General features: G+C 42.7%; 1 protein-coding gene across 2 annotated transcripts in view; it reads right to left on the bottom strand.

The window, feature by feature from the left end:
- TMEM45B (transmembrane protein 45B) overlaps window positions 1-13,901 on the bottom strand; it is a 44,114-nt gene that overhangs the window by 26,128 nt on the left and 4,085 nt on the right. The gene's annotated exons all lie outside the window — the stretch shown is intronic.

Raw genomic sequence — 13,901 nt, 5'->3', positions numbered from 1 at the left:
GCCAGGCTGGTCTGGAACTCCTGAGCTCAGGTGATACACCCGCCTCGGCCTCCCAAAGTGCTGGGGTTACGGGTGTGAGTCACTGCGTCTGGCTCTAAAGTTCCTCTTATAAGGATACCAGTCATACTGGATTACTGTCCTAATGACCTCATTTTAACTTGATTACTTCTTTAAAGACCCTGTCTCCAAACACAGGCATATTCTGAGGCACTGGAGGTGAGGACTTCAACATATACACTTGGAGGTGGGGGGGGACAAAATTCTGCCCATAACACCATATGTTATTTATCCATTCATCAATTCACACTTACATTTCCTTTTATTTTTTAATTTTTCTGTTTATTTTTTGAGACAGAGTCTCCCTCTGTCCAGGCTGGGGTGCAGTGGCACAACCTCAACTCACTGCAGCCTCCGCCTCTCGGGTTCCAGCAACTCTCTGGCCTCAGCCTCCCAAGTAGCTGGGACTACAGGTGCGCCACCACACCCGGGTAATTTTTGTATTTTTAGTAGGTATGGGGTTTCACCATGTTGGCCAGGCTGGTCTCAAACTCCTGACCCTCAGGTGATCCACCTGCCTCGGCCTCCCAAAGTGCTGGGATTACAGGTGTGAGCCACCAGGCCGGGCCAATTAACACTTACATTTCCTTTTATAGATTTAATTACTAAATCACTACGAAAAATAACTCTCAGGTGTATAAAAAGCTACAAAGATTTCAACAACCTTACTAAGTTTTTTTACTTTTTATTTCTGTGACAGTTTTTCCTGATGGCTCTGAAAGTCACCCTAAGATGGTTCTCCGTACTTTCTTGCCATTACTCTTCTACTTAAAAAAACCCCACTCTTATTGACATATAATTTACATATCATAAAATTTACCCTTTTAAGGTGTTTAATTTAGTATTTTTTGGTTTACTAACAGTTGTGCAACCATTATTGCTAACTAATTTTATATAACATTACAACCATTCCATTTTAAAATGCTTTTACCAACCCCCAAAGAAATCCCATACACATTGATGGTCATTCCCATTTCCCGCCAGCCCCCCCAGCCCCTGGCAATCACTAATATGCTTTCCGTCTCTGTGGATTTGCCTAATTTGGACAGTTTATATAAATTAAATCATACAAGATGCAGCCTCTTTCCCTCAGCATAATGTTTTCAAGATTCATCCATGGTATAGCATGTATCAGCACTTCATTCCTTTATTTGTTTATTTATTTGAGACAGAGTCTCAGTCTGTTGCCCAGGCTGGAGTGCAGTGGTGCGATCTTGGCTCACTGCAAGCTCCACCTCCCGGGTTCATGTCATTCTCCTGCCTCAGCCTCCCGAGTAGCTGGGACTACAGGTGTCTGCCACCATGCCCGGCTAATTTTTTGTATTTTTAGTAGAGACGGGCTTTCACCGTGTTAGCCAGGATGGTCTTGATTTCCTGACCTCATGATCCACCCGCCTCGGCCTCCCAAAGTGCTGGGATTACAGGCGTGAGCCACGGCGCCCGGCTTTTTGTTTTTGTTTTTGAGACAGAATCTGGCTCTGTCACCCAGCCTGGAGTGCAATGGCGTGCTCTCGGCTCACTGCAGCCTCTACCTCTCGGGTTCAAGAGATTATCCTGCCTCAGCCTCCCGAGTAGCTGGGATTACAGGCTCCCGCCAGTATGCCTGGCTAATTTTTATATTTATAGTAGAGATGGGGTTTCACCATATTGGCCAGGCTGATCTCCAACTGGTGACCTCGTGATCTGCCTGCCTTGGACTCCCAAAGTGCTGGGATTACAGGTGTGGCCCACCACGCCCAGCCACTTGACTCCTTTTTATGGCCAAATAATATTCCATTGTATGGATGTGTCACATTTTGTTTATTCACTTGTTAGTAGATGGACGTTTGAATTGTTATGAATAATGATGCTGTGAACAATTGCATGTTTTTGTGTGTACAGATGTTTTCATTTGTCTTGGATATGCGGTAGTCTCCCCTTATCCATGGATTTGCTTTCTGCAGTTTCAGTTACCTTCAGTCAACTGTGGTCCAAAACCATTAAATTGAAACTTCAAGAAACAAATAATTTAGAAATTTTAAATTGCACACCATTCTGAGTAGCATAAGGAAATTTCATGCCATCCCACCCTGGATATGAATCATTGCTTTCTCCAGCATAACTATTAGTCACTTAGTAAGCTGTCTGGATTATCAGGTTGACTGTCATGGTATCATAGTGCTTGTGTTCACCTAACCCTTATTTTACCTAATGTCTCCAAAATGAAAAAGTAGTGATGCTGGCAGTTCGAATATGTCAAAGAGAAGTTGTCAAGTGTTTTGTTTAAGTGGAAACATGAAAGTTCTTAATAAGGAAAGAAAAAAATAGTATGCTGAGGTTGCTAAGATCTACAGTAAAAATGAATCTTCATCCATGAAATTGTGAGCAGTATATTGTTGTAACTGTTCTAGTACACATATAGTTCTAATATAGTCCTACTATTATTGTTAACCTCTTACTATACCTAATTTATATAAACTTTATCATAGGTATATACATCTAGGAAAAAACACAGCGTATATAAGGTTGGAACTAACTATCCATGGTTTTAGCAATCCACTGGGGGTCTTGGAACATATCCCCTGCAGATAAAGGGTGATGACTGTATACCTAGGAGTGGAATACTTGGTCAGATGGTAACTCTATGTTTAACATTTTGAGAAACTGTCAGACTTTTCAAAAGTGGCTAGACCCTTTCACAATCCCACCAGCAATGTATGAGAGTTCCAATTTCTTCACATCTTTGTCAACACTTGTTATGTCTTTTTTCATTTAGCCATTCTAGTGGGTATGACATGGTATTTTGTTGTTTTGTTTCCCTAATGATTAGTGATGTTGAGCATCTTTTCATGTGCTTATTGGGCACATGGAGAAATGCCTACTCAAATACATTGCCCATTTTAATTGGATTACTTGTCTATTATTGAGTTGTAATAGTTCTTTATTCTAGATACAGGTTTCTTATCAGATATATTATTTGCAAATATTTTCTCCCATTCTGTGAGTTGTCTTTTCTTTTTCTTGAGACAGAGTCTCGCTCTGTCACCCAGGCTGGAGTGCAGTGGCGCAATCTTGGCTCACTGCAAGCTCTGCCTCCCGGGTTCACGCCATTCTCCTGTCTCAGCCTCTCCGAGTAGCTGGGACTACAGGTGCTCGCCACCACGCCTGGCTAATTTTTTGTATTTTTAGTAGAGACGGGGTTTCACCGTGGTCTCGATCTCCTGACCTCGTGATCCGCCCGCCTCGGCCTCCCAAAGTGCTGGGATTACAAGTGTGAGCCACCACGCCTGGCCTGTGAGTTGTCTTTTCTTGATGCTGTCCTTGAAATACAGAAGCTTGAGGCCGGGCGCGGTGGCTCACGCTTGTAATCCTAGCACTTTGGGAGGCCGAGGTGGGCGGATCACGAGGTCAGGAGATCGAGACCACGGTGAAACCCCGTCTCTACTAAAAATACAAAAAATTAGCCGGGCGTGGTGGCGGGCGCCTGTAGAATGGCGTGAACCCAGGAGGCGGAGCTTGCAGTGAGTCGAGATCGCACCACTGCACTCCAGCCTGGGTGACAGAGCGAGACTCCATCTCAAAAAAAAAAAAAAAAAAGAAATACAGAAGCTTGTAATTTTGATGAAGTCCAATTTATCTGTTCTTTTTTCTTTTGTTTGTGCTTTTGATGTTATATCCAAGAAACCACTGCTTAACCAAAGGTCAGAAAACTCGCTTCTATGTTTTCTTCTAAGAATTGTATAGTTTTAGCTCTTATATTTATGTGTCTATTTATTTATTTTTTTTTTGAGACTGAATTTTGCTCGTCTCCCAGGCTGGAGTGCAATGGCGCAATCTTGGCTCACTGCAACCTTCGCCTCCCAGGTTCAAGCGATTCTCCTGCCTCAGCCTCCTGAGTGGCTGGGATTACAGGCATGCACCACTACACTTGGCTAATTTTGTATTTTTAATAGAGACAAGGTTTCACCATGTTGGCCAGGCTGGTCTAGAACTGCTAACCTCAGGTGATTCAGCCTTGGCTTCCCAAAGTGCTGGGATTACAGGTGTGAACCACTGCACCTAACCTCTGATCTATTTTGACTTAACTTTTGTATACGGTGTGAGGTAGGGATCCAACTTTATTCTTTCACGTGTGAATATCCAAGTGTCCCAGCCATTTGTTAATAAGACTGTTCTTTTTTCCTGTTGAATTGTCTTGGCATCTTGTCTATCCTTCTACTCTTAAAAGCAGATTTCATCAACTCTTTACAGAAGGACCTTGTCTATAACCAGCTCAAACTGTGAATCAGAAGACTGATTAATTAAACTATTATGATTCGTATAAAAATACTTTACTAGAGTATACAGAGAACACTCATAATAATGAAAACAAAGGGAGGATTCCTATTCAGCCTGGAGGAAATAGGAGAAAGATTATAGAGGGTAGTGTCATGAAACTTCCTGGAAAAACACACAGGCATTAGTCAGGTAGTGTGGGCAGAGTTCTAGTCAGAGCAAATAACACATGCAAAGGCAGAGAGGCAGTTGCAGCTAATCGTCCATATGGTGGGGGTGAACTAGATAATGTCACTTACTCTCTTTACCCTATATCATTTCCACTTTCTTTAACAAGCAAAACCACATGTAATTCTCTTGCATGGATAGAATGCATTAAATCTTAAAATTTTGTTAGACTGGGACTGACCAAAAGAATATACTTAAAAGTAAAATCAAACAGACATTATGGTCTTATGTGCCCAAGAGTCTCAGGGAAAGGACAGAAACCAACTCACACATGCACCTGCGGAAGGCTGAGTTAGAAAAGACTTAAGTCAACTGTTATCTTAGTTTCAGTACATTCTATTTCCTACATCTTCCTAAAGGAAACCGAATTCCTAAATTTTCCTTTAAGGAGGAATATAGTCACATAATAGAATATGAGCTATGTAGTGTCAGACCTAAGTTCAATCCTGGTTTTGCCACTTTTACTGGTAAGACCTTGGACAAGTTCTCTAATGTCTCTGAATCTCAGTACTCCTCCTTCTAAAACAGGGACATTAATACCACCTTGGAGGGATCCTGTGAGGCTTACCTGAAAATGTCTAGCAGCTGACTAGAATACATGTTTAATAAGTGTTAGCTTCCTCTCTAGTCTGGTGCTGGTACACTATTCCTGCAATAATAGGGGAGAGACTTGGGCTTCTCTCCTAGAATATATTTTGACCTAAAATTGCCGTTCTTTGCTTTTGAGTAGCTGACCCTAAATGGGCAGAATTACTGTTTAACATCACATAATCCTAGAGAGGGCAGTGGCTGAGCATAACTTTTTAATGGGAATGAGACGTGTGTTTGGTCAGTAAGGAAGTAGGTTATAGGGTGATCATAGAATATTATTTTCATTGTTTTTATAAATTCTGAATCTGTCCTTGCCAGCAGGAACTCTCAGGTGGCTTCTGGTCTGGGTTTGCTTTGGAATACAGCCAAACCTACCTGACTCAGCTTTTTGTAACTCTGCAAATAACAAGGTTAATACCTCTTCGCATTTTATGAGCTGCTTAGTAACAGAATGCAGGAGAAGCAAAGGGTTCCGTGTTGAACGTCCTCCATTGCTCACAGGTGGATGTGACTGTGGCCACAGTCCTGAACTTCAGTTAAGTCACATCCCTGCTCTACAGTGGGCTCAGGGGCCTGAGGAGGTCCAGAGTCTATCCCCGTCTTTAGAATTGGACAGCGACTGCCATCATTGTTATTTCCTGTGTGGGAGGTTCTTTGGAACAGCACGGTCAGAAGGAGTAAGACCAGAAAGAGTCTGAAGCTTGTTCTGGCATGATTTCACCATGATATGGAATACAATTACTATGAAAAAGAACTCTGTTACCTCCCAGCTCGTTTTGGTTCCTGAGCAGAAGATAGTCTCAGCCCTGCTGTCTCTCTCTTTCTAAAATTTCCATATGAGCCAATTAAATACAGGATTCTTCTGGGTGCTAAGGAAATAATATAATGGATAATGATAAAATGAATAGTTTTATCTGCAAGGAGTTTATAATCTAGTAGAGAGCTGTATACGGTCAGGTGCCGCATAATGACATTTTGGTTAATGACAGACGGCATGTATGATGGTGGCCCCATAAGATTATAATACCTTTTCTTTTTTTTGAGACAAGGTCTCACTCTGTCACCCAGGCTGGAGTGCAGTGGCATGATCTCAACTCACTGCAACCTCCGCCCCCAGGGTTCAAGTGATCCTCCTGCCTCAGCTTCCTGAGTAGCTGGGACTACTGGTGTGCACCACCATGCTCGGCTAATTATTTGATTTTATTTTTGAGGCGGAGTTTCGCTCTTGTTGCCCAGGCTAGAGTGCAATGGCACGATCTCAGCTTACGGCGACCTCCGCCTCCCGGGTTCAAGCTATTCTCCTGTCTCAGCCTCCCGAGTGGCTGCAGGCATGCACCACCACGCCTGGCTAATTTTATATTTTTAGTAGAGGTGGGGTTTCTCCATTTTGGTCAGGCTGGTCTTGAACTCCCGACCTCAGATGATCTGCCTGCCTCCGCCTCCCAAAGTGCTGGGATTACAGGTGTGAGCCACTGCGCCTGGCCATAATACCATATGTTTAATGAATGTTTTCCATGTTTAGATACACACATACTTACCACTGTGCTATAACTGCCTGCAGTGTGTGGTACAGTAACATGCTATACAGGTTTGAAGTCAATTCTTGGAAAAAGTGCTCACGCCTACAGACTTCCTTCAGCATCTGCTAACAGTGTGTATGCTCAGTACTGACAATATACACCGCATAGCCTAGATGTGTAGTAGGCTATGCCATCTGGGTTTGTGTAAGTACATTTTAGGATGTCCACACAACAAAACTGCCTAACGACCCATTTCTCAGAACATGTCCCTGTCGTTAAGCGCCACATGACAATACTTGTGAAAGATTAATTGTCCTGGGATGTACTGGTAGCAGTCTTAGCACATAGCACACAAAGTGGGTAACTCTCACCTGAGAAACTGGGTAGGCCTCACAGAGGGGGAGGCATTTGATCTGGGCCTTTCTTCAAACTGTCATGAAAATTAGGCAGTTTTGCTGGATCCTGAATTCGAGATTGAAAAACAAGTTGGACTAAATTCTATTTTCTCACTATCTAACAAGAACACTGGCCACTGAGTCAGAATACCTGGGTCCCAGCCTGAATGCTGCTAGGAATTCACTCTGTGACCTTGAGCAAGACCCATAGCCTCTCAGGGTCCTAATTTTCTTTTTTTTGTTTTTTTTTTTTGTGACAGAGTCTTGCTGTGTCGCCTAGGCTGGAGTGCAGTGGCGCGATCTCGGCTCACTGCAAGCTCTGCCTCCTGGGTTCACACCATTCTCCTGCCTCAGCCTTCTGAGTAGCTGGGACTACAGGCACCCGCCACCACGCCCAGCTAATTTTTTTGTGTTTTTAGTAGAGACAGGGTTTCACCGTGGTCTCGATCTCCTGACCTCGTGATCCGCCCGCCTTGGCCTCCCAAAGTGCTGGGATTACAAGTGTGAGCCACCGCGCCCGGCCAACACTATCCTTAACTCAGCCATGTGAAAGAATACATTTCGTTCAGAATTCTCTTTCTGGGTGCTCAAGGAAAATAGTGGAAAGATCTCTCCAAAGTCATGGAGTCAAATTTCCGAGATGCCAGGCCACTAAGGAACATTTCTTCAAGGCTTGGGCTCTCTGCCTTCTCCATCTCTTAGAAAAAGTGCTCAAGCTTACAGACAGACAGACTCCTTCCTTCCTTCCCTCAGCATCCACTGCCAGTGAGCTTGTTCAGCACTGACATTAGTGAACAGGCAGAGGCTGGGCCTCCCACTTTACTCAACAGTCCTCCTTGCATAAGCCCTTACTTCCATTTCCTCTTCCCCTTGCAAGAACTCTCACGCACACCCGTGGATTAATCACCGCTTGCACACTGGTGACTCCCACAACTTCATCTCCAGCTCTGACCTTGTCTCTAAGGCTCAGACTCATAGATCCAACAACCTGCTGAGTAGACAGACATGCACATAAACATACAGATGTTTCTTAGACACCTCAAGTCAGTATTTCCAAGACTGAATTCACCATCTTCTTTCCCCACCAAATCGGCTTCTCTTCTCATATCCCAAACTTGGGTAATGGCTTAATGTCCAGTCACCCAGAAAGCCAGAATCCTGGGAGTCATTCTGGACTCTCTTCTCCCCTCACCATTGCCCCCAAAGGCATCAAAATTCTGCTAAATTCGCTTCCCCAAGTATCCTGGTATTTTCTCTTTCCCTTCTGTGCCTGTAGCAATGATCTCATTTGGTCTCTCATTGTCTTTTTCCTAAACACTGCGAGGCCTGTAGTCCTGCTGTCCATGAATTCTTCTTCCACCCCGCAGCCAGTCATCCACCTTCTGTGTACATCTGACTACACTACTGGAAGATGGAAAATGTTCCACTGGCTAACCAGCAGCCTGTGGAGGGGTCCACGTCCCTTTGCATTGGGTATACCTGAATGTGGCTCCTCTCCAGCGTCACCTCCCAATTCTCCCCACTGTGAACCTGACAGTGTCCCCTTTGCTCATGTTGTCCCCTCTAAATTGCACGTCCTTTTCATTCCTCTTACTTGGTTTCCATATTTAGGCCTTATCTCCTCCAGGAAGCCTCTGTGAATCTCTAGGCTGGGCTAAGTGCCCCACCTCTGTTTCAAAGGACCTCATACATACCGTGATTTTTTATCACTTACCATGTTATATTAAAATTATATAGTGACATATGTCTTGCCCATTAGTCTACAGAATCTTCAAGAGCAGAGACCTTATCATCTCCATCAAAAACTAGCACAAGCTTGATATATAATAATAGTTCTTAAACTGAACTGAACTGATGCAGCTTAGCCTTAATCTTGAATCAAGAGAAGACCATCTCCTAAATCTAGCCATTGGTAAAATTGTTGGTACCGTCACTATTTTCATCCAATTCTTAGAGCTAGGTAAGTCCTTTGATTTCTACTACTGTGTCTCACAGACTGGTGTATGTGCGAATCCCCTCCCCCCAGATGATATCTGAAATCACAAGATGAACATAATCCTGGAGTATCAATTTCACCTAAAGATTCTGGAAAAATGATTTTCATTTTAAAACATACAGACATATTTTGGGGTAGCATATATTTTTTAGTATTAAGAGAGACTGCACTTATGTCAGGCTGTTCTCAGCCAAGTCTCCAGGTCCCTGGGAGTTTAGATTCTATTGTTAATGCTGACGATTGAGAAACAGTAATCTATAGATCACTGTTTTGCACTGTAGTTTAGTTACTGTTCTAGAGCCTCCTATAGAGAAATGAACAGCCCCAGTGAGACCAAAGCAGGAGCTATCTCAGTAGTGGCCAGAAGAGAGGGACTTTCATCGTGGGTCTGAGTGAGGTTTGAAAAGACGTCTGATTGACAGGTAGGTATTCTGAAATTAGCACGACAATGTGCTTTGTATAATGTATAAAATATGCCAGATTGTAGATCAATGTAGGGGAGGAGGCAGAAAAACGACCATTAGAACAGATCAAAGAGAAGCTCTGGATCAAAGTGGAGGCTGATCAAAGACACTGGAAGGAAGGGAAGGGCACTATAGTCAAGGGATGGAACATGAGGAAAAAAATAATCCAAACTGAACTGTGACTCAGGAGGGACTCCATGCAGGGTGGTTGGTGATAACCTAAGAAATAATTAGATATTTAGTAAGGTGATATGGGGAGTTTTCAATCCTGGAAATTCTGCTTAGAGTCCTAGTAGTTAGAGATCTTTCAAGTTTGTTTTCTTATAGCTATTCCATACCATCAGATTTGAGAATGAGTTAGCATCATCCAAGAGGTGGTGACATAAAAAGATGTAAGAGAAACAGGAAATAGCAAAGGGACAGGTAGGAAGGGCTAGTTTAAAACAGATAATAGGGTCAATTTAAGTCAACTAACATTTATCAAGTGCCTATTATGCATAAGGCACTGTTCTGGGCGATGGAGTTGCAGAGGTGACAAGCTTGGACCCGTGGTGTCAGGGAGTTTGCAGTCTTTTTGGAAGTCGCCTAAGAAGGAAAAGCTAACAGCAAAAAATCAGGGTCTAATGGGCAGGCTTTCCAAGTGAGAGGCCTTAGGAAGCTAAAGCAGGAACTATTCCTATCAAACATAGTATCTGTGCCCTTCACGTGATCTAAACCTTTCCTAGGAAAAAAATAAAAAAGATGAATCTCTTCCAAGTTTTGATGATCACTGTGAGGCTGCACAAGGGAAAAATTGCATGGATTTGGAGGGTGACCTTCAAGGGCAGAAATTCTGTCCCAAATTCTAGAGGTATTAGAAAAATATTTTCCCAGGCTGGGTGCAGTGGCTCATGCCTGTAATCCCAGCACTTTGGGAGGCCGAGGTGGGTGGATCACAAGGTCAGGGGTTCGAGACCAGCCTGACCAACATGGTGAAACCCCGTTTCTACTAAAAATACAAAAATTAGCTGGGCGTGGTGGCAGGCGCCTGTAATCCCAGCTACTCAGGAGGCTGAGGCAGGAGAATTGCTTGAACCCAGGAGGCGGAGCTTGCAGTGAGCCGAGATCGTGCAACAGAGCGAGACTCTGTCTCAAAAAAAAAAAAAAAGTTTTCCCAATATAATCCATATTTTGCAAATGTTTATCAAAAAGTAAATTAGTTGTACATATATTCAAAGAGTTTTCATTCCCTAGTCTCAGAGCTTTTTCAATAGAAAAGAAAACATGGAGAACATCAGCAACTTCAAAGTGGAGGCAGAGTCAAGGACACATTTCCCATTTTGAATCCTAGACTTCCACTTGTCCACCTTACAACAAGAACCTCTGCTGTTAAGCAGATGACATAATAAATACATCTAAGTTATTATGTGACTTTTCTCAAACAGGAATAAATGGCTAGAAATGAGATCTTTCTACAGAGACACCCATTATATGTACTAGAAAGCACTAGAGACAGATGATGATAAGCCATCAAAAAGGCCTTCTCTGCCTAAACACCCTACAATGAAGCCAGCCAGCCTACAAGCCACGCTCACAGATGACACACACCATTCCTAAACACGTACATGTGACTAAAGCTTCCAACGTGAAAGGCAGGCCAAAAGCAGCATTAAAAGTCACTTTGAAAATAGACACACATTGTAGGTAGCTGAAGAAAACTCTTAAAATGTAGAAAAAGTACTGAGTTAATATTCTCAGAGAAATAAGAGAAGAAACTTTAAAATGTGAAAAAAGTACTGAGTTAATATTCTCAGAGAAATAAAAGATACTGCATTCATGAAATGAGAACAGGATACTGTAAAAACCATTTAGAAGACCACACCTCTTGCCAATAAAAGCTCCTGAGAATTAAAAATATAATGGTAGAATGTAAACATTTAATAGCAGTGTTGGAAGATTTATTAGAACTAAAAAAAATGGGGCTTCTTTAAAATAAAAAAGATAAAATTACAGGACACATCCAAGATTCAGTCTAAGTAAGTTTCAGAAAGAAAGAACGAGAAAACTATATAACAGAAGAAAACCACTCAGAACTGAAGATGTAACTTTTGGATTGAAAAGGCCTATAAAATACCTAGGAAAGTGACGGATCCCTCCCTGTATCCCCCCCGCCAAAAAACCCCACCCCAACATTAAATAACAACATCATGAAATATCAGAATATGAACAATAAAGAAAACCCTACAAATGCCCAGAGATTAAAACAAAATACAAGGGACCAGGAATTAGAATGGCATCAGCTTCTCAACAGCACCATAAGAAAGTAGAATAAAATAGAGCAATGTTTTCAAAATTCGGACAGGAAATGATTTCTGATTAATATCCCATACCCAGCCAAACCAGCAATCAAGTGTGAAGGAAGAACAGTGACATCTTAAATGGGCACAAGCTCAAAAAGCAACCGCGTCTTATGGGGCCTGAATCTTAGACACTTTTGGGACCTTCTTTAAGAAAAAGGCGTAAAATTACAAAAACTGTACATAATTGGGTGTGAAAGTACACATGTATTCCACGAGAGATGGCCTAGACAGAAAAAAAGTGCGTATGTATTTAAAATGAGAAAATAAATCACAACAGACAGGGACCGCGGAGGTTCCAGACTCTCTCTTTTCAGATGTGCTTAGAAAATTCACCCCAAATGCTTTTTTTTTTTTTTTTTTTTTTTTTTTGAGACGGAGTCTTGCTCTGTCACCCAGGCTGGAGTGCAGTGGCGCGATCTCAGCTCACTGCAAGCTCCGCCTCCCGGGTTCACGCCATTCTCCTGCCTCAGCCTCTCCGAGTAGCTGGGACTACAGGCGCCCGCCACCACGCCCGGCTAATTTTTTTTTTGTATTTTTGGTAGAGACGGGGTTTCACCAAATGCTTCTTGATGGCGGCCTGGCGTTTCCTCCCCACTCAACAGCTCCATGCAATTAGCAGCACTCAGAGGGCCCCCATGAGTTTCCTTGGCTCCAGGAAATGACTTCTTGGTGATGAGTTCTCAAACAAACAACTAAAGACAATGTAGCAATCCCTACCCCCCATTCCATGGGGTGGGGGGAAAGACTAGTCAAGAAGGGACATGTGAAGATCATGGTGTATCATGTGCCTTAGTTGGGAATAATAATATACACCAAACACTGACATATTAAAAATTTAAGATATAACCATACTGGGAACTTAAAGGGATGTGAAGGTGAGAGGGAGGGTGGGGTTGCAAAGGAGTGAAACCCTCATCCTTCTTGGTAGGATGTTAATAGATGTCTCCAGAACTGGAAAAGAGAAGAAGAAATGGCCCATATTTGCATGCTATTTAGGATGTGGTAATATCAGAAAAACACAACCCAAAGCATTGAAAGTAATTGCTGCTAGGGTTCTATACTCAGTATAAACTCAATAAAAACCTTGTACAATGAACGACTTCTAAGACCATACATTGATTTATGTTGACCAAAGTAGAAAATTAAAAAATAAAGTAATACCCTCAAGAGGAGTGAGGCAAAAAGCTAAAGGAAATAAAATAAAGGCGCTTCCACTAAACTACCTGACATTCAGTGTTTCTCAAAATGTATTCCTACAACCACCTGCGCTCAGATGACCTGGCATGCCAGTCCATAATGGAGATTTATAGACCCAGCCCAGACCTACATAATCAGCAGTTCTCAGAGTGGTCCTTGCACTCTACCATTTAAAAAAGTTCCCCTAGACCCACTGCATTACCCATTGCTTTTTAGTAAAACAAACAAAAAACCAAAACAAATAACAACCTTTTTAGAGACAGGATCTATGACTCATAAAACACGCTATGGCAGATGCTGCTAGCTGCATACCCAATGTTCATTCTCCCCCCCGCCTTATTAACAAAATTCCTATTTTGTTATTATTATTATTTTTTGAGATGGAGTTTTGCTCTTGTTTTCCGGGCTGGAGTACAAGTGGCATGATCTCTGCTCACTGCAGCCTTTGCCTCCTGGGTTCAAGCGATTCTCCTGCCTCAGCCTCCTGAGTAGCTGGGACTGTAGGTGCCTGCTAGCACACCCGGCTGATTTTTTGTGTTTTTAGTAGAGATGGGGTTTCACCATGTTGGCCAGGCTGGTCTTGAACTCCTGACCTCAGGTGATCCACTCGCCTTGACCTCCCAAAGTGCTGGAATTACAGGCATGAGCCACTGTGCCGGGCCCAAAATTCTTATTTTGATGTATTGGCAACGTGTCCGTCTAAAACACTAGATTCTCTCAGGTTCCCTCACCGTTAGCAGTGTGTATGTGATATGGTTCTGGCCAATGACATGTAAGAAGTCTTTTGGGGTGGGCTACCAGAAAAGCTATTATTATTATTATTTATTATAAAGAAGGACAGGCCAGGTGTGGTGGATCAC

The sequence above is a fragment of the Symphalangus syndactylus genome, chromosome 3 (genome assembly GCF_028878055.3).
Source record: "Symphalangus syndactylus isolate Jambi chromosome 3, NHGRI_mSymSyn1-v2.1_pri, whole genome shotgun sequence".
NCBI lineage: Eukaryota > Metazoa > Chordata > Mammalia > Primates > Hylobatidae > Symphalangus > Symphalangus syndactylus.
The sequence above is the reverse complement of the archived record's forward strand: the minus strand, read 5'-3'. Positions and strand labels throughout refer to the sequence as shown.